The 18621-nt window shown below is 39.9% G+C and overlaps 1 long non-coding RNA gene across 2 annotated transcripts in view; it reads right to left on the bottom strand.

Annotated features, from left to right (window-relative positions):
* Positions 1-216: 216 nt before the first annotated feature.
* The window catches only part of Gm2101 (predicted gene 2101), a 34705-nt gene continuing 16300 nt past the window's right edge, over positions 217-18621 (bottom strand). Inside the window, exons 3-5 of one of the 2 annotated variants that reach the window (NR_153316.1) lie at positions 3564-3650; positions 1990-2102; positions 217-1683 (exon numbers count right to left, since the gene is read on the bottom strand). This is a non-coding gene — a long non-coding RNA (predicted gene 2101). Of the gene's footprint in view, positions 1684-1989; positions 2103-3020; positions 3054-3563; positions 3651-18621 lie in introns of both variants that reach the window. The other variant, NR_153317.1, reaches the window with a different exon arrangement.

The raw sequence follows: 18621 nt of genomic DNA, 5'->3' as shown, positions 1-18621 counted from the left end.
CGCTCGCTCTCGCTTGCTGTTTCCCTCTCTCTCCCTCTCTCTCCCTCTTCCCTCTCTCTCTTTCTTTGTCTCTATCCCCATTGAGCCACACAGAAAGCACCATATGGGGAAAAATTAGTGATACCTAAAGAAATGTTTCACAGTGTTTTTCAAGTGAATAAATAACTGACTTCAATTGATCTGGATAAAAAACATTACAAATACCATTTTTTTCATGCACTATTTGTATGTTTTATTCAATATTTGTGGTGGGTATTCATTTTTAAAAACAGCTTTTATCCTATTTACCATTTTCCAAATGTGATCATTGTAACACTTACATAGATAAAAATTCATTACACTCTGGGTCAGAAGCATTGAAAAACATATTTTAAAATAACAGCTATGCCTTACATCAGATTATAATGATTGGTTACTTAAAACTCAAGGCAAGTAAGGTTGGTTGTTCCATTAGTCCCTTAAGGACAGGTTATACAAAGGAAAAGCATACACTGGCATTGTTCTACGTCTGAAGTAACCTCAGAGTATATTATTAACTCTGGTTTTGAGATTAAACAAAAAGGCCAGTCATAGTAAAAGAAATTTCTCCTGAGAAATTTTTATTAAAAATTCATTACCATTGGTGTAGACTTGAGATAAGGGTAACTTGGCCTTCACAGAGTGATGCTGACCTGAAGGAGAATTTTCTCATAGATGCCCCAAATATTTCCATTTGGTTTTCCTGGCTGGATTTGGGAAATGGGTTATTTGGGTCTCAGAAGTATGGGAAAGTAAATTCCCTCAGACTAAGGAGTCTTTAGGAAAACCAAGGACCAGGTTGACCTGTGGCAGCTTGGAAAAGTGCTGGCTCCTGAGGCAGGCAGTGCTCCAGATGAGTTAAAGTCATAGGAGATGCAGATACATTGACATCATGTGACAGCAATATTTGCCAAGTGAACCCGTTGCTCTCTTCTCAGTAGAATGCATCTGCCATTGAGGGATGTGATGAAATTTCCTGGGATAGCTTCCTGGCCTCTTTGCACATAAGAGTAATATGCAGCAATGCTTTGGATCCTTAGGTCTTCTCTGGGCTAAGCTGCTCACTCAAGGCTATTTTGAAGAAGTCACACCTTATGCTGGATATCCTTGGATCATCCCATGGTGTTTGGGGAACACAGACCTACCACATAAATAGCTCTTTATTTTTCCTTCCTCACTTTTCTCTCCTTCATTCTTGTCTCTTGCACTCTTATCTCCACATGTATACCTAGCCCCAGACATGAGTATGTGACTGTTTACAGAGGACATAGAAAGTCTTAAAGTGACTTAGGGACTTTGGAAAAACAGAAGACAGTGAAGTATCTTGAGTGATCCTTAGTGATTAGAGTAGGGTGTGATGGAGCTGTGGGCTGGGGAGAAGAGAGAGATTGTCACAGATCTCAAGATTCCTCATTATGATAGCATGGTTATGTGCAGGAGATGGTTCAGATGGGGGCCCAAATCCAGGGCATGGCAGGCATGAACGCAGGTGGTATGGAATGCTTCTTCTTTTGCTATGTCCTCTTCTGCACATAAGATTCATCGGCTTCCACTTCTCAACAATTGTTGTGAATGTACGCTGCTGCCCTCTGGTGGTAGGCGGGTTAGAAGACATGCTGCAGCATCAACCTGGACCCAGATGACCAGGTGCCTGAAGACTCAGACCTTAGTCAATGGAAAAAAGAATCAAAGGTATTGGCAGATATTCTTATCTCCTAGCATACTCCTGGCTCCAGCTTGAAAAATTGAATAGACCTGCCTGTGCTTTGCCCTGAATCCACCCCAGAGCTATATTCTGGTAGATTGAAGCTGCCTACTCTCCCAGGGGCCCAGCTGAAGTTGCTGGAATTCACCCTTTTGGCATTTGTTCATCTTCCCTTATACCCTTATCTCTCAGCCACAACCAAATCTCTCATCTACCAGCACAGGGTTCTCCTGGGAAGACTGGGGGACAAGCATCTTTAAACTTACAGCATTCTTGTGGTCTGAATTCCAAATTTTTGCACACTTATATAGCAAGCTTGGCAGCTGTACAGCAGGTACTTTATTGTAAATGACCTAGTCATAAGCCAGGTATCTTGGCCCTGAGAACAAAAAATTATTAATCTGAGCAAGCTCTCAGATAGGAAAATGGAAACTCTACTACCATATTGATGGACTTTGCTATGATTTTTACTACTCTGTCCACTGCATGTATGTATGAACGATAAAGTCTGCATCTTAACACTAGAAGAGAGGATATTAAAAACAAAGAGAATTTATTGAACTTTCTAGAGGCTATTCGACTTATCCTATGAACTGTGGTCCTCCACTGCCAGGTTGCTGACCTGACTCCCCAACAAACACCCCAAACACCTATTTATATTCTGATGACATAACCCAACCTGGTGCCACCTGAGACTCCATTGTAAAGAAGAAATATACAGCTCACATCCACAGGTTGATGGAGGACATCAGAGGCAAAGATCATTCTCACACAAACTACTGGAAAGATTGTTGGTAATTGACCTTCACCAGGCATCTGGGGTCCATGCAACTTTCTGAGTTACTCAGATTAAAGTACATTTCACTTAAACTGGACATCCTGGTTCAAGATTATGCCAGGTTTGTGTTCAAATAAATCTAAAACAGGGAGCCCTTACCTAGGAAGGGTTCCAAATATGAAATAAACACCTCAGCAACTTTAGGGAAACTGACTTCAGCAAGCTCCATCCTGCCAGGGGGTGGAAAACTTTACTTGCTAGGTTTGCAGGTACCTTTTGTTGAGGCCGGCCAGCAGCTCACATGTATGGGTTCAGCAATGCCTCTACAAGAATTATGCCAATTGTCACACCACAATTTGTGACTCTTAGGCTATATTGGGAGCTAGAGGTCACCCTCCTCATCTTTATTGTCTCTATGGCCTGATGAATCAGACCAAAAGCCACAATATATACTGGAATGCTTTTAGAATGAAAATTAGTAGCTGCCATCTGCACACTCTTGGGGGCAGGGATGCACACCTGGTACAGTCAGGCTGAAGGGTGTTGATTGACCTGCTTGAAAAACAAAATCCAGACAGTGAAAGGCAACAGTACACAGTTTCTTTGTGGAAGCCCAGGTACTTTATTCAGTTGCAAATTAGCAACAATCAAGCTCAGGCTCTGGCCTCCAGGTGTGTGGGAGCTGGTAAATCAGTAAAAAGGCCAGAGATTCTCTGGAAGTGGAGGCTGTGCTCTGAATTAACTTTGCTAGATAATCAAGATTTTTAGCTATCTTCAATAGGAATCTCTAATATTGGACTTATTACTAGACCAGTCCAAGACTGAGTTAGAATAACTGGTCACCTTTAAGAAAAGAGAAAAATCATCATGAATATTATATGACTAATCTTTCTAAGTCAGAATATACAGTCTCTGATGTTCATTTTGCCATAAAGTTTTAAAAGCTTGAAGCAAGAGAGTTTCACTAGTCCAAACTGGAAAAATGGCAAGCAAGGATGGGTCGAAAACATGTACCCAATTTAGCTTCCTTGTCACTTCAGTCAGGGCACTGAGCCAACTCACCTGCCAGCTTGTCAAACGAATTAGCCATCATGCTTCTGCAGTGTTCCATGGAGAGAACCTATGTTTTTCAATTCCCTAATAAGGTAGCTGTTTAGGATCAAACCATATGCCAATAAGTAGATCGTTTTAAGATACTATAAAGCATTAAGTTCTTTGACATCTAAATTTCAAAATTCTAAAATAAAAGTATGATTTAAATAATGTGCACAGCAATAAACTAAATAATATGCACAGGGATATAATTTCCCCTTTCTTTGTCTTTTAAGAAGTTAAAGGTTTTTTTTTTTTTGTTTTTATCGTAAACTTTTTTTTAATTAGGTATTTTCCTCGTTTACATTTACAATGCTATCCCAGAAGTCACCCATACCCACCCCACCCCCCATTCCCCTACCTACCCACTCCCCCTTTTTGGCCCTGGTGTTCCTCTGTACTGGGGCATATAAAGTTTGCAAGTCCAAAGGGCCTCTATTTCCAGTGATGGCCAACTAGACCATCTTTTGATACATATGCAGCTAGAGACAAGAGCTCCGGGGTACTGGTTAGTTCATATTGTTGTTCCACATATAGGGTTGCAGTTCCCCTTAGCTCCTTGGGTACTTTCTCTAGCTCCTCCATTGGGGGCCATGTGACCCATCCAATAGGTGACTGTGAGCATCTACTTTTGTGTTTGCTAGGCCCTGGCATAGTCTCACAAGAGACAGCTATATCTGGGTCCTTACAGCAAAATCTTGCTAGTATATGCAATGGTGTCAGCGTTTGGAAGCTGATTATTGGATGGATCCCTAGAAATGGCAATCACTAGATGGTCCATCCTTTCGTCACAGCTCCAAATTTTGTCTCTGTAACTCCTTCCATGGGTGTTTTGTTCCCATTTCTAGGAAGCGGCAAAGTGTCCACACTTTGGTCTTCATTCTTAAAGTTAAAGTTTTAAAGTTCCACAATATCTTGTCCTTTAGAATTAATTACTTGTTGACAAAACATCTCAAATACTTGACTGTTATAGTCAGTATTCACGTAACATGGGCAGTGATTAATAGCACTTTGAATTGTTTCTCTTAAAGAGTGGTTGATGTCTGGGATTCCACAGAAAGTTGTCTGCCCAGACCAGAGTGTGGACCACAGAAGCTAACAGCTTCTGGGACAGGCGAGAGCCACAGAGTTCTGAGGCAGCGCTGTTTTCGGGCTCCAGACATCCGGCCATCTCCCCGGCCAGAGGACAGGGTCTGCCCAGCCTGGGAGGCTAGGATTTTGACTCAGGAGCGGCAGGAGCCACCTTGGTTCCTGGACTCAGCAGAAAGCAGCCTGCACAGGTGACAGTGTGGACTACAGAAGCTAACAGATTCTGGGACAGGCAAGAGCCACAAAGCTTTTGAGGCAGCGCCATTTTCGGGCTTCAGATATCCGGCCACCTTCCCGGCCAGAGGTCAGGTGTCTGCCCGGCCGGGGAGGCCCTACCCTCAGGATCCTCGGGAGCCATTTTGGTTCCGGGACTTCACAGAAAGTAGTCTGCACAGATGAGAGTGTGGACTACTGAAATTAACAGCTTCTGGGACAGGTCAAAGCAACACAGCTTCTGGGAAAGGTTCTATTTTGGCCCTTCATCTTCGGCCAGGAGAAGGTCCAAACACCAGATAAGTGTGCACCTTCCCTGTAAGAGGTGAGCTTGCCTGCAGAGAGCGCTCTGACCACTGAAACTCAGAAGAGAGATCTAGTCTCCCAGGTCTGCTGATAGAGGGTAACAGAATCACCAGAGGAACATTCTCTAAATAGAGACAACTATAACAACTAACTCCAGGTATTACCAGATGGCGAAAGGTAAATGTAAGAATCTTACTAAGAGAAACCAAGACCACTCACCATCATCAGAACCCAGCACTCCCACTTTGCCAAGTCCAGGGCAAGCCAACACACCCGAAAAGCTAGACCCGGATTTAAAAGCATATCTCATGATGATGGTAGAGGACATCAAGAAAGACTTTAATAACGCACTTAAAAAATACAGGAGGGGCCACCTTCCTGGTGAGAGCACAGGGGTCCGCCCGGCCCGAGAGGTTTCTGCCACAGGACCGGGCAGCGGGAGCCTCCTTGGCTCCGGGACCCCGCGGAGGGCAGGCTGCATGGGGGAGGGTGTGGAATACAGAGGCCAGCCGTTTCTGGAACAGGCGAGAGCCAGAGAGCTTCTGAGGCGCCGCCATCTTCGGCTCCAGACAACCGGCCACCTTCCTGGCCAAAGCAACACAGCTCCTGGGAAAGATCCTGTTTTGGGCCTTCATCTTCAGCCAGGAGGAGGTCCAAACACCAGATAACTGTGCACCTTCCCTGAAAGAGGAGAGATTGCCTGCAGAGACTGCTCTGACCACTGAAACTCAGAGGAGAGAACTAGTCTCCCAGGTCTACTGATAGAGGGTAACAAAATCAACAGAGGAACAATCTCTAAACAAAGACAACTATAATAACTAAATCCAGAGATTGCCAGATGGTGAAAGGTAAACGTAAGAATCCTACTAACAGAAACCAGGACCACTCACCATCATCAGAACCCAGAACGCCCACTTTGCGCAGTCCAGGGCATCCTAACACACCTGAAAAGGTAGACCTGGATTTAAAAACATATCTCATGATGATGGTAGAGGACATAAAGAAGGAATTTAATAACTCACTTAAAGAAATACAGGAGAACACTCCTAAAGAGTTACAAGTCCTTAAAGAAAAACAGGAAAACACAACCAAACAGGTAGAACTCCTTATAGAAAAACAGGAAAACACATCCAAACAGATGATGGAAATGAACAAAACCATACTAGACCTAAAAAGGGAAGTAGACACAATGAAGAAAACCCAAAGTGAGGCAACGCTGGAGATAGAAACCCTAGGAAAGAAATCTGGAACCATAGATGCCAGCATCAGCAACAGAATACAAGAGATGGAAGAGAGAATCTCAGGTGCAGAAGATTCCATAGAAAACATCTGCACAACAATCAAAGAAAATGGAAAATGCAAAAAGATCCTAACTCAAAACATCCAGGAAATCCAGGACACAATGAGAAGACCAAACCTACACATAATAGGAGTGGATGAGAATGAAGATTTTTAACTCAAAGGACCAGCAAACATCTTCAACAAAATTATTGAAGAAAACTTCCCAAATCTAAAGAAAGAGATTTCCATGAACATACAAGAAGCCTACAGAACTCCAAATAGACTGGACCAGAAAAGAAATTCCTCCCGACACATAATAATCAGAACAACAAATGCACTAAATAAAGATAGAATACTAAAAGCAGTAAGGGAAAAATGTCAAGTAACATATAAAGGCAAGCCTATCAGAATTACACCAGATTTTTCATCAGAGACTATGAAAGCCAGAAGAGCCTGGACAGATGTTATACAGAAACTAAGAGAAAACAAATTCCAGCCCAGGCTACTATACCCAGCCAAACTCTCAATTACCATAGATGGAGAAACCAAAGTATTCCACGACAAAAATAAATTCACCCATTATCTCTCCACGAATCCAGCCCTTCAAAGGATAATAACAGAAAAAAACCAATACAATGACGGGAACCACACCCTAGAAAAAACAAGAAGATAATCCCTCAACAAAACTAAAAGAAGACAGCCACAAGAACAGAATGCCAACTTTAACAACAAAAATAACAGGAAGCAACAATCACTTTTCCTTAATATCTCTTAATATCAATGGTCTCAACACCCCAATAAAAAGACATAGACTAACAAACTGGTGACACAAACAAGACCCCACATTTTGCTGCTTACAGGAAACTAATCTCAGAGAAAAGGATAGACACTACCTCAGAATTAAAGGCTGGAAAACAATTTCCAAGCAAATGGTATGAAGAAAGAAGCTGGAGTAGCCATCCTAATATCTGATAAGATTGACTTCCAACCAAAAGTCATCAAAAAAGACAAGGAGGGGCACTTCATACTCATCAAAGGTAAAATCCTCCAAGAGGAACTCTCAATTCTGAATATCTATGCTCCAAATACAAGGGCAGCCACATTCATTAAAGAAACTTTAGTAAAGCTCAAAGCACACATTGCACATGACACAATAATAGTGGGAGACTTCAACACACCACTTTTGCCAATGGACAGATCATGGAAACAAAAACTAAACAGGGACACAGTGAAACTAACAGAAGTCATGAAACAAATGGACTTAACAGATATCTACAGAACATTTTATCCTAAAACAAAAGGATATACCTACTTATCAGCACCTCATGGAACCTTCTCTAAAATTGACCACATAATTGGTCACAAAACAAACCTCAACATATACAAAAATATTGAAATTGTCTCATGCATCCTATCAGACCACCATGGTCTAAGGCTGATCTTCAATAACAAAATAAATAATAGAAAGCCACCATTCACATGGAAACTGAACAACACTCTTCTCAATGATACCTTGGTCAAGGAAGGAATAAAGAAAGAAATTAAGGGCTTTTTGGAGTTTAATGTAAATGAAGCCACAACATACCCAAACTTATGGGACACAATGAAAGCATTCCTAAGAGGAAAACTCATAGCTCAGAGTGCCTACAGAAAGAAACTAGAGAGAGCACACATTAGCAGCTTGACAACACACTTAAAACGTCTAGAAGAAAATGAAGCAAATTCACCCAAGAGGGGTAGAAGGCAGGAAATAATCAAACTCAGGGGTGAAATCAACCAAGTGGAAACAAGAAGAACTGTTCAAAGAATCAACCAATCAAGGAGCTGGTTCTTTGAGAAAATCAACAAGATAGATAAACCCTTAGCCAGACTAACTAGAGGGCACAGGGACAGTATCCCAATTAACAAAATCAGAAATGAAAAGGGAGACATAACAACAGATCCTGAAGAATTCCAAAACACCATCAGATCCTTCTACAAAAGGCTGTACTCAACAAAACTGGAAAACCTGGACGAAATTGACAAATTTCTGGACAGATACCAGGTACCAAAGTTGAATCAGGATCAAGTTGACCATCTAAACAGTCCCATATCCCCTAAAGAAATACAAGTTATTAATAGTCTCCCAGCCAAAAAATGCCCAGGACCAGATGGGTTTAGTGCAGAGTTCTATCAGACCTTCAAAGAAGATCTAATTCCATTTCTTCACAAACTACTCCACAAGATAGAAGTAGAAGGTAATCTACCCAACTCATTTTATGAAGCCACTATTACTCTGATACCTAAACCACAAAAAGACCCAACAAAGATAGAGAACTTCAGACCAATTTCCCTTATGAATATCGATGCAAAAATCCTCAATAAAGTTCTTGCTAACCGAATCCAAGAACACATCAAAACAATCATCCATCCTGACCAAGTAGGTTTCATCCCAGGGATGCAGGGATGGTTCAATATACGGAAATCCATCAATGTAATCCAGTATATAAACAAACTCAAAGACAAAAACCACATGATCATCTCCTTAGATACTGAGAAGGCATTTGACAAAATCCAACATCCATTCATGATAAAAGTCTTGGAAAGATCAGGAATTCAAGGTCCATACCTAAACATGATAAAAGCAATCTACAGCAAACCAATAGCCAACATCAAAGTAAACGGTGAGAAGCTGGAAGCAATCCCATTAAAATCAGGGACTAGACAATGCTATCCACTCTCGCCCTACATATTCAACATTGTACTTGAAGTCCTAGCCAGAGCAATTAGACAACAAATGGAGATCAAGGGGATAAAATTGGAAAGGAAGAAGTCAAAATATCACTTTTTGCAGATGATATGATAGTATATATAAGTGACCATAAAAATTCCACCAGAGAACTCCTAAGCCTGATAAACAGCTTTGTTGAAGTAGCTGGATATAAAATTAACTCAAACAAGTCAATGGCCTTTCTGTACACAAAGAATAAACAGGCTGAGAAAGAAATTAGGGAAACAACACCCTTCTCAATAGTCACAAATAACATAAAATACCTTGGCGTGACTCTAAATAAGGAAGTGAAAGATCTGTATGATAATAAATTCAAGTCTCAAAAGAAAGAAATTAAAGAAGATCTCAGAAGATGGAAAGATCTCCCATGCTCATGGATTGGCAGGATCAACATTGTAAAAATGGCCATCTTGCCAAAAGCAATCTACAGATTCAATGCAATCCCCATCAAAATTCCAACTCAATTCTACAACGAATTAGAAAGGGCAATCGGCAGATTCATCTGGAATAACAAAAAACCTAGGATAGCAAAAACTCTTCTCAAGGATAAAAGAACCTCTGGTGGAAACAACATGCCGGACCTAAACCTGCACTACAGAGAAATTGTGATCAAAACTGCATGGTACTGGTATAGTGACAGACAAGTAAACCAATGGAACAGAATTGAAGACCCAGAGATGAATCCACACATCTATGGTCACTTTAACTTTGACAAGGGAGCTAAAAACATCCCGTGGAAAAAAGACAGCATTTTCAACAAATGGTGCTGGCACAACTGGCGGTTATCATGTAGAAGAATGTGAATTGATCCATTTCTATCTCCTTGTACTCAGGTCAAATATAAGTGGATTAAGGAACTCCACATAAAACCAGAGACACTGAAACTTATAGAGGAGAAAGTAGGGAAAAGCCTCGAAGATATTGGCACAGGGGAAAAATTCCTGAGTAGAACAGCAATGGCTTGTGCTGTAAGATCAAGAATCGATACGTGGGACCTCATAAAATTGCAAAGCTTCTGCAAAGCAAAAGACACAGTCAATAAGACAAAAAGCCACCAACAGATTGGGAAAGGATCTTTACCTATCCCAAATCAGATAGGGGACTAATATCCAATATATATAAAGAACTCAAGAAGGTGGACTCCAGAATATCAAATAAGCCCATTAAAAAATGGGGCTCAGAGCTGAACAAAGAATTCTCACCTGAGGAATACCGAATGGAAGAGAAGCACCTGTAAAAATGTTCAAAATCCTTAACCATCAGGGAAATGCAAATCAAAACAACACTGAGATTCCACTTCACTCCAGTCAGAATGGCTAAGATCAAAAAATCAGGTGGCAGCAGATGCTGGCGAGGATGTGGAGAAAGGGGAACACTCCTCCATAGTTGGTGGGATTGCAAGCTTGTACAACCTCTCTGGAAATCAGTCTGGCGGTTCCTCAGAAAATTGGACATATTACTACCGGAGGATCCCACAATACCTCTCCTGGGCATATATCCAGAAGATGTCCCAACCGGTAAGAAGAACACATTCTCCACTATGTTCATAGCAGCCTTATTTATAATAGCCAGAAAGTGGAAATAACACAGATGCCCCTCAACAGAGGAATGGATACAGAAAATGTGGTACATTTACACAATGAAATACTACTCAGCTATTTACAAAAATGAATTTATGAAATTCCTAGGCAAATGGATGGACCTGGAGGGTATCATCCTGAGTGAAGTAAGCCAATCACAAAGGAACTCGCACAATATGTACTCACTGATAAGTGGATATTAGCCCAGAAACTTAGGATACCCAATATATAAGATACAACTTGCCAAACGCATGAATTTCAAGAAGAACGAAGACCAAAGTGTGGACACTCTACCCTTTCTTTAAAATGGGAACAAAACACCCATAGAAGGAGTTACACAGACAAAATTTGGAGCTGTGACGAAAGGATGGACCATCTAGTGATTTCCATATGCAGGGATCCATCCCATAATCAGCTTCCAAATGCTGACACCATTGCATACACTAGCAAGATTTTGCTGAAAGGACCCAGATATAGCTCTCTCTTGTGAAAGTATGCCGGGGCCTAGCAAACACAGAAGTGGATGATCACAGTCAGCTATTGGATGGGTCACACGGCCCCTTATTGAGAAGCTAGAGAAATTACCCAAGGAGAAAAAGGGAACTGCAACCCTATATGTGGAACAACAATATGAACTAACCAGTACCCGGGAGCTCTTGCCTTTAGCTGCATATGTATCAAAAAATGGCCTAGTCAGTCATCACTGCAAAGAGAGGCCCATTAGACTTGCAAACTTTATATGCCCCAGTACAGGGGAACACCAGGGACAAAAAGGGGCAGTGGGTGGATAGGGGATTGGGGGAGTGGGTATGGGGGACCTTAGGGATAGCATTGAAAATGTAACGAGGAAAATACCTAATTAAAAAAAAAAAAGAAATACAGGAGAACACTGCTATAGAGCTACAAGTCCTTAAAGAAAAACTGGAAAACACAAACCAACAGATAGAAGTCCTTACAGAAAAACAGGAAAACACATCCAAACAGGTGATGGAAATGAACAAAACCACACTAGACCTAAAAAGGGAAGTAGACACAATAAAGAAAACCCAAAGTGAGGTGACGCTGGAGATAGAAAACCTAGGAAAGAAATCTGGAAACATAGATGCGAGAATCAGCAACAGAATACAAGAAATGGAAGACAGAATATCAGGTGCAGAAGATTCCATAGAGAACATAGGCACAACAATCAAAGAAAATGCAAAATGCAAAAAGATCCTAATTCAAAACATCCAGGAAATCCAGGACACAATGAGAAGACCAAACCTATGGATAATAGGAGTGGATGAGAATGAAGATTTTCAATTCAAAGGACTAGCAAATATCATGAACATTATCATAGAAGAAAACTTCCCAAATCTAAAGAAAGAGATGCCCATGAACATACAAGAAGCCTACAGAACTCCAAATAGACTGGACCAGAAAAGAAATTCCTCCCAACACATAATAATCAGAACAACAAATGCACTAAATAAAGATAGAATACTAAAAGCAGTAAGTGAAAAAGGTCAAGTAACATATAAAGGCAAGCCTATCAGAATTACACCAGAATTTTCACCAGAGACTATGAAAGCCAGAAGAGCCTGGACAGATGATATACAGACACTAAGAGAATACAAATTCCAGCCCAGTCTACTATACCCAGCCAAACTCTCAATTACCATAGATGGAGAAACCAAAGTATTCCACAACAAAACCAAATTCATGTATTATCTTTCCACAAATCCAGCCATTCAAAGGATAATAACAGAAAAAACACAAATACAAGGACTGGAACCACGCCCTTGAAAAAACAAGAAGATAATACCTCAACACACCAAAAAGAAGACAGCCACAAGAACAGAATGCCAACTTTAAGAACAAAAATTACAGGAAGCAACAACTACATTTCCTTAATATCTCTTAATATCAATGGACTCAACTCCTCAATAAAAAGACATAGACCAACAAACTGGCTACACAAAGTAGTCCCAACATTTTGCTGCTTACAGGAAACTCATCTCAGAGAAAAAGATACACACTACCTCAGAATGAAGGCTGGAAAACAATTTTCCAAGCAAATGGTATGAAGAAACAAGTTGGAGTAGCCATTCTAATACTGAATAAAATTGACTTCCAACCCAAAGTCATCAAAAAAGACAAGGAGGTGCACTTCATACTCATCTAAGTTAAAATCCTCCAAGAGGAACTCTCAATTCTGAATATCTATGCTCCAAATACAAGGGCAGCCACATTCATTAAAGAAATTTTAGCAAAGCTCAAAAAAACACATTGCACCTCACACAATAATGGTTGGAGACTTCAACTCACCAATTTCACCAATGGACAGATCATGGAAACAGAAACTGAAAAGGGACACAGTGAAACTAACAGAAGTTATGAAACAAATGGATCTGACAGATATCTACAGAATATTTTATCCTAAAACAAAAGGATATATCTTCTTCTCAGCACCTCATGGTACCTTTTCCAAAATTGACCATATAATTGATCACAAAACAAGCCTCAACAGATACAAAAATATTGAAATTGTCCCATGCATCCTATCAGATAACCATGGAATACAGTTGATCTTCAATAACAAAATAAATAATAGAAAGCCAACATTCACGTGGAAACTGAAAAACATTCTTCTCAATGATAACTTGGTCAAAGAAGGAATAAAGAAAGAAATTAAAGACTTTTTAGAGTTCAAAGAAAATGAAGCCACAACATAACCAAACTTATGGGATACAATGAAAGCATTTCTAACAGGAAAACACATAGCTCTGAGTGCCTCCAAAAAGAAACTAGAGAAAGCACACATTAACAGCTTGACAATACACCTAAAAGCTATAGAACAAAATGAAGCAAATTCACCAAAGAGGAGTACATGACAGGAAATAATCAAACTCAGGGGCGAAATCAACAAAGTGGAAACAAGAAGAACTATTCAAAGAATCAACCAAATGTGGAGCATGTTCTTTGAGAAAATCAACAAGATAGACAAACCCTTAGCCAGACTCACTAGAGGGCACAGAAAAAGCATTCAAATAAACAAAATCAGAAATGAAAAGTGAGACACAACAACAGATCCTGAAGAAATCCAAAACTCCATCAGATCCTTCTACAAAAGGCTATACTCAACAAAACTGGAGAACCTGGATGAAATGGAGAAGTTTCTAGACAGACACCAGGCACCAAAGTTGAATCAAGATCCGGTTAATGATCTAAACAGCCCTATATCCCCAAAAGAAATAGAAGCAATCATTAATAGTCTCTGAACCAAAAAAAACCCAGGACCAGATGGGTTTAATGCAGAGTTCTATCAGACCTTCAAAGAAGATCTAATACAGGTTCTTCACAAACTATTCCACAAAATAGAAACAGAAGGTACTCTACCCAACTCATTCTATGAAGCCACAATTATTCTGATACCTAAACAGCAAAAAGACCCAACAAAGATAGAGAACTTCAGACCAATTTCCCTTATGAATATTAATGCAAAATACTCAATTAAGTTCTTGGTAACTGAATCCAAGAACACATCAAAATAATCATCCATCCTGACCAAGTAGGTTTCATCCCAGGGATGCAGGGATGGTTCAATATACGGAAATTCATCAAGGTAATCCATTATATAAACAAACTCAAAGACTAAAACCACATGATCATCTCCTTAGATGCTAAGAAAGCATTTGACAAAATCCAACACCCATTCATGATAAAAGTGTTGGAAAGATCAGGAATTCAAGGCCAAAACCTAAACATGATGAAAGCAATCTACAGCAAACCAGTAGTCAACATCAAAGTAAATGGTGAGAAGCTGGAAGCAATCCCACTAAAATCAGGGACTAGACAAGGCTGACCACTCTCTCCCTACCTATTCAACATTGTACTTGAAGTCCTAGCCAGAGCAATTAGACAACAAAGGGAGATCAAGGGGATACAAATTGGAAAAGAAAAAGTCAAAATATCACTTTTTGCAGATGATATGATAGTATATATAAGTGACCCTAAAAATTTCACCAGAGAACTCCTAAGCCTGATAAAAAGTCAGTGAAGTAGCTGGATATAAAATTAACTCAAACAAGACAATGGCATTTCTGTATACAAAGGATAGACAGGCTGATAAAGAAATTAGGGAAACAACACCCTTCTGAATAGTCACAAATAATATAAAATACCTTGGTGTGACTCTAACTAAGGAAGTGAAAGATCTATATGATAAGAACTTCATGTCTCTGAAGAAAGAAATTAAAGAAGATCTCAGAAGATAGAAAGATCTCCCATGCTCATGGATTGGCAGGATCAATATAGTAAAAATGGCCATCTTGCCAAAAGCAATCTACAGATTCAATGCAATCCCCATCCAAATTCCAACTCAATTCTTCAACGAATTAGAAAGGGCAATCGGCAGATTCATCTGGAATAACAAAAAACCTAGGATAGCAAAAACTCTTCTTAAGGATAAAAGAACCTGTGTTGGAATCACCATGCCCGACCTAAAGCTGTACTACAGAGCAACTGTGATAAAAACTGCATGGTACTGGTATAGTGACAGACAAGTAGACCAATGGGACAGAATTGAAGACCCAGAGATGAAACCACACACGTATGGTCACATGAACTTTGACAAGAGAGCTAAAACCATCCAGTGGAAAAAAGACAGCATTTTCAACAAATGGTGCTGGCACAACTGGCTGTTATCATGTAGAAGAATGCGAATTGATCAATTCCTATCTCCTTGTACTAACGTCAAATCTAAGTGGATTAAGGAACTCCACATAAATCCAGAGACACTGAAACTTATAGAGGAGAAAGTAGGGAAAAGCCTCAAAGATATGGGTACAGCAGAAAAATTCCTGAATAGAACAACAATGGCTTGTGCTGTAAGAGTGAGAATCAATAAATGGTACCTCATAAAATTGCAGAGCTTTTGCAAGGCAAAAGACACCGTCAATAAGACAAAAAGACCACCAACAGATTGGGAAAGGACCTTTACCTATCCCAAATCAGATAGGGGACTAATATCTAATATATTTATGAATTCAAGAAGTTAGACTCCATAAAATCAAATAACCCCATTAAAAATGGGGCTCAGAACTGAAAAAAGAATTCTCACCTGAGAAATACAATTGGCAGAGAAGCACCTGAAAAAAATGTTCATCATCCTTAATCAAAAGGGAAATTCAAATCAAAACAACCCTGAGATTTCACATCACACCAATCAGAATGGCTAAGATGAAAAATTCAGGTTACAGCAGATGCTGGCGAGGATGAGGAGAAAGAGGAACACTCCTCCATTGTTGGTGGGATTGCAAGCTTGTATAACCACTCTGGAAATCTGTCTGTTGATTCCTCAGAAAATTGGACATAGTACTACCAGAGGATCCTGCAATAACTCTCCTGGGCATATATCCAGAAGATGTCCTAACCGGTAAGAAGGACACATGCTCCACTATGTTCATAGCAGCCTTATTTATAATAGCCAGAAGCTGGAAAGAACCCAGATGCCCCTCAACAGAGGAATGGATACAGAAAATGTTGTACATTTACACAATGGAGTACTACTCATCAATTAAAAGGAATGAATTTATGAAATTCCTAGGCAAATGGTTGGACCTTGAGGGCATCATCCTGAGTGAGGTAACCCTATCCAAAGGAACTCACAGATCATGTACTCACTGATAAGTGGATATTAGCCCAGAAACTTAGGATACCCAAGATATAAGATATAATTTGCTAAATGCATGAAACTCAAGAAGAACGAAGACCAAAGTGTGGACACGTTGCCCCTTCTTAGAATTAGGAACAAAACACCCATGGAGGGAGTTACAGAGACAAACTTAGGGGCAGTGATGAAAGGATGGACCACCTTGTGATTGCCATATCCAGGGATCCATCCCATAATCAGCTTCCAAACGCTGGCACCATTGCATTCACTAGCAAGATTTTGCTGAAAGGACCCAGATATAGCTGTCGCTTGTGAGACTATGCCATGTCCTAGCAAACACAGAAGTCGATGCTCACAGTCAGCTATTGGATGGATCACAGTGCCTCCAATGGAGGAGCTAGAGAAAGTACCCAAGGAGCTGAAGGGAACTGCAACCATATATGTGGAAGAACAATATGAACTAACCAGTACCCCGGAGCTCTTGTCTTTAGCTGCATATGTATCAAAAGATGGCCTAGTCGGCCATCACTGCAAAGAGAGGCGCATTGGACTTGCAAACTTTATATGCCCCAGTACAGGGGAATACCAGAGCCAAAAAGTGGGAGTGGGTGGATAGGCAAGTCGTGGGGGGAGGGTATGGGAGACTTTTGTGATAGCATTGGAAATGTAAATGAGGAAAATACCTAATAAAAATAATTAATGACAATTGTAAAAGCTTTCATTATTTTCTGCAAAGCCTTCTGTAGTAAACTAAAACCCTAAGTAATAAAAAGTTATTGCCTCTGAATCTTTTCAGGAGCAACAGCTACTCCCCAGAACTTAAAAGCTCCTTGTGTGAGAGCAAGGATTTAAAGTAAATTTCCCTTGAGAGGCATTAGCTAATAAAATGTTTCTACTTAATAAACAATATACCCTGGAAGATTCAAACTTTTGGCTTCTTGAATAGAAGCAGAAAAGATAAAAATTTCTCACATAATGTAGATCAATATTTAGCCATATCTAGAGGCAAAATATTCCAGTTATTATAAACTTACTTGAAGCAAAACCTTTACAATCATTAAGATGCAAAGGAGAGAGAGAAAAAAGAAACACACTCTTATATCTATAATAACTATATAAAATGTAGGCAAGCCAGATTATAATGCCTTTATAAATTTTACAGTCTGATTGACCCTTTATGAACTATGGATGTGAACTTTATTAAAACAGCATCTGACTAGATCTGTAAAGGTGCTCTTTTAGCTAAAAGGAATTTCCCCTAGAGGCAAATCTCCAGAGCTTCCCTAGGCACTGTTTGCAAGACAAAGGAAAGTCACACAAACCAAGCAAAAGCTGCTCTGAGCTTAGTTCCTCTTGCCATGAGGATGATATTAGAATTACTAAGTTTCTTTTGCAACATTAGATTATAACTATAATTTTGGGAAAGCAAAACCCAATTTCAAAACAATTTATCACTTTAAGAATCAACATTAAAACTTCACTACTACATTGCAAAATTTGGCTGCCAATTTATATCTATGAATGCATGACAATGTAAGATTTAACGCTTCATTAAAGAGACATTGCTTTAAATTTTATCTTAATCTTACTTTCTAGGATAACAATCACAATTAAATATTATCTCAGTTAAAAGTATCTTAGGAGGCCCAGTTTTTTGGCCTGCTCTGCCACATGTTTGAAAAGACTCCTGAGTTGCCAATTTAAGGCTAACCTTCTGTTACCAATATAACAATTATTTAATCTTAACCAATAACTTATGAGCTGATTGTGAAGACACGCAGAGCATATTACTAGTTAAAAAAAAGAAGAAAAAGGAGCTATACCAGCACTTTTCTAAATTTCACATAGTTCTAAACACATACAAAAAACACACAAAGCAGAAACCAACAGCTCCAGACACGTGGAACCCCTAGTTATCCTCAACGAGCAGGCAAAAGAATTAGAAGGGTAAGCTTCCATTTCATAAACAAAACTTGGTCCATCTTGACCGATCTCTGGAGAACACCAGGTGACTCTTGCTCTCCCAGTTCCCAGGGTGTCCCCTGGTAAGGTGACGGTCTTCCTAGCACATCTGCTGACCACAGCCTGAAGGGACAGCTGCAAATACCAAGCACACATTTCATAAAATCCCATTGT

Source organism: Mus musculus, chromosome X (assembly GCF_000001635.26).
Source record: "Mus musculus strain C57BL/6J chromosome X, GRCm38.p6 C57BL/6J".
NCBI classification, from domain to species: domain Eukaryota; kingdom Metazoa; phylum Chordata; class Mammalia; order Rodentia; family Muridae; genus Mus; species Mus musculus.
This window is presented reverse-complemented; position numbering and strand designations above follow the sequence as displayed.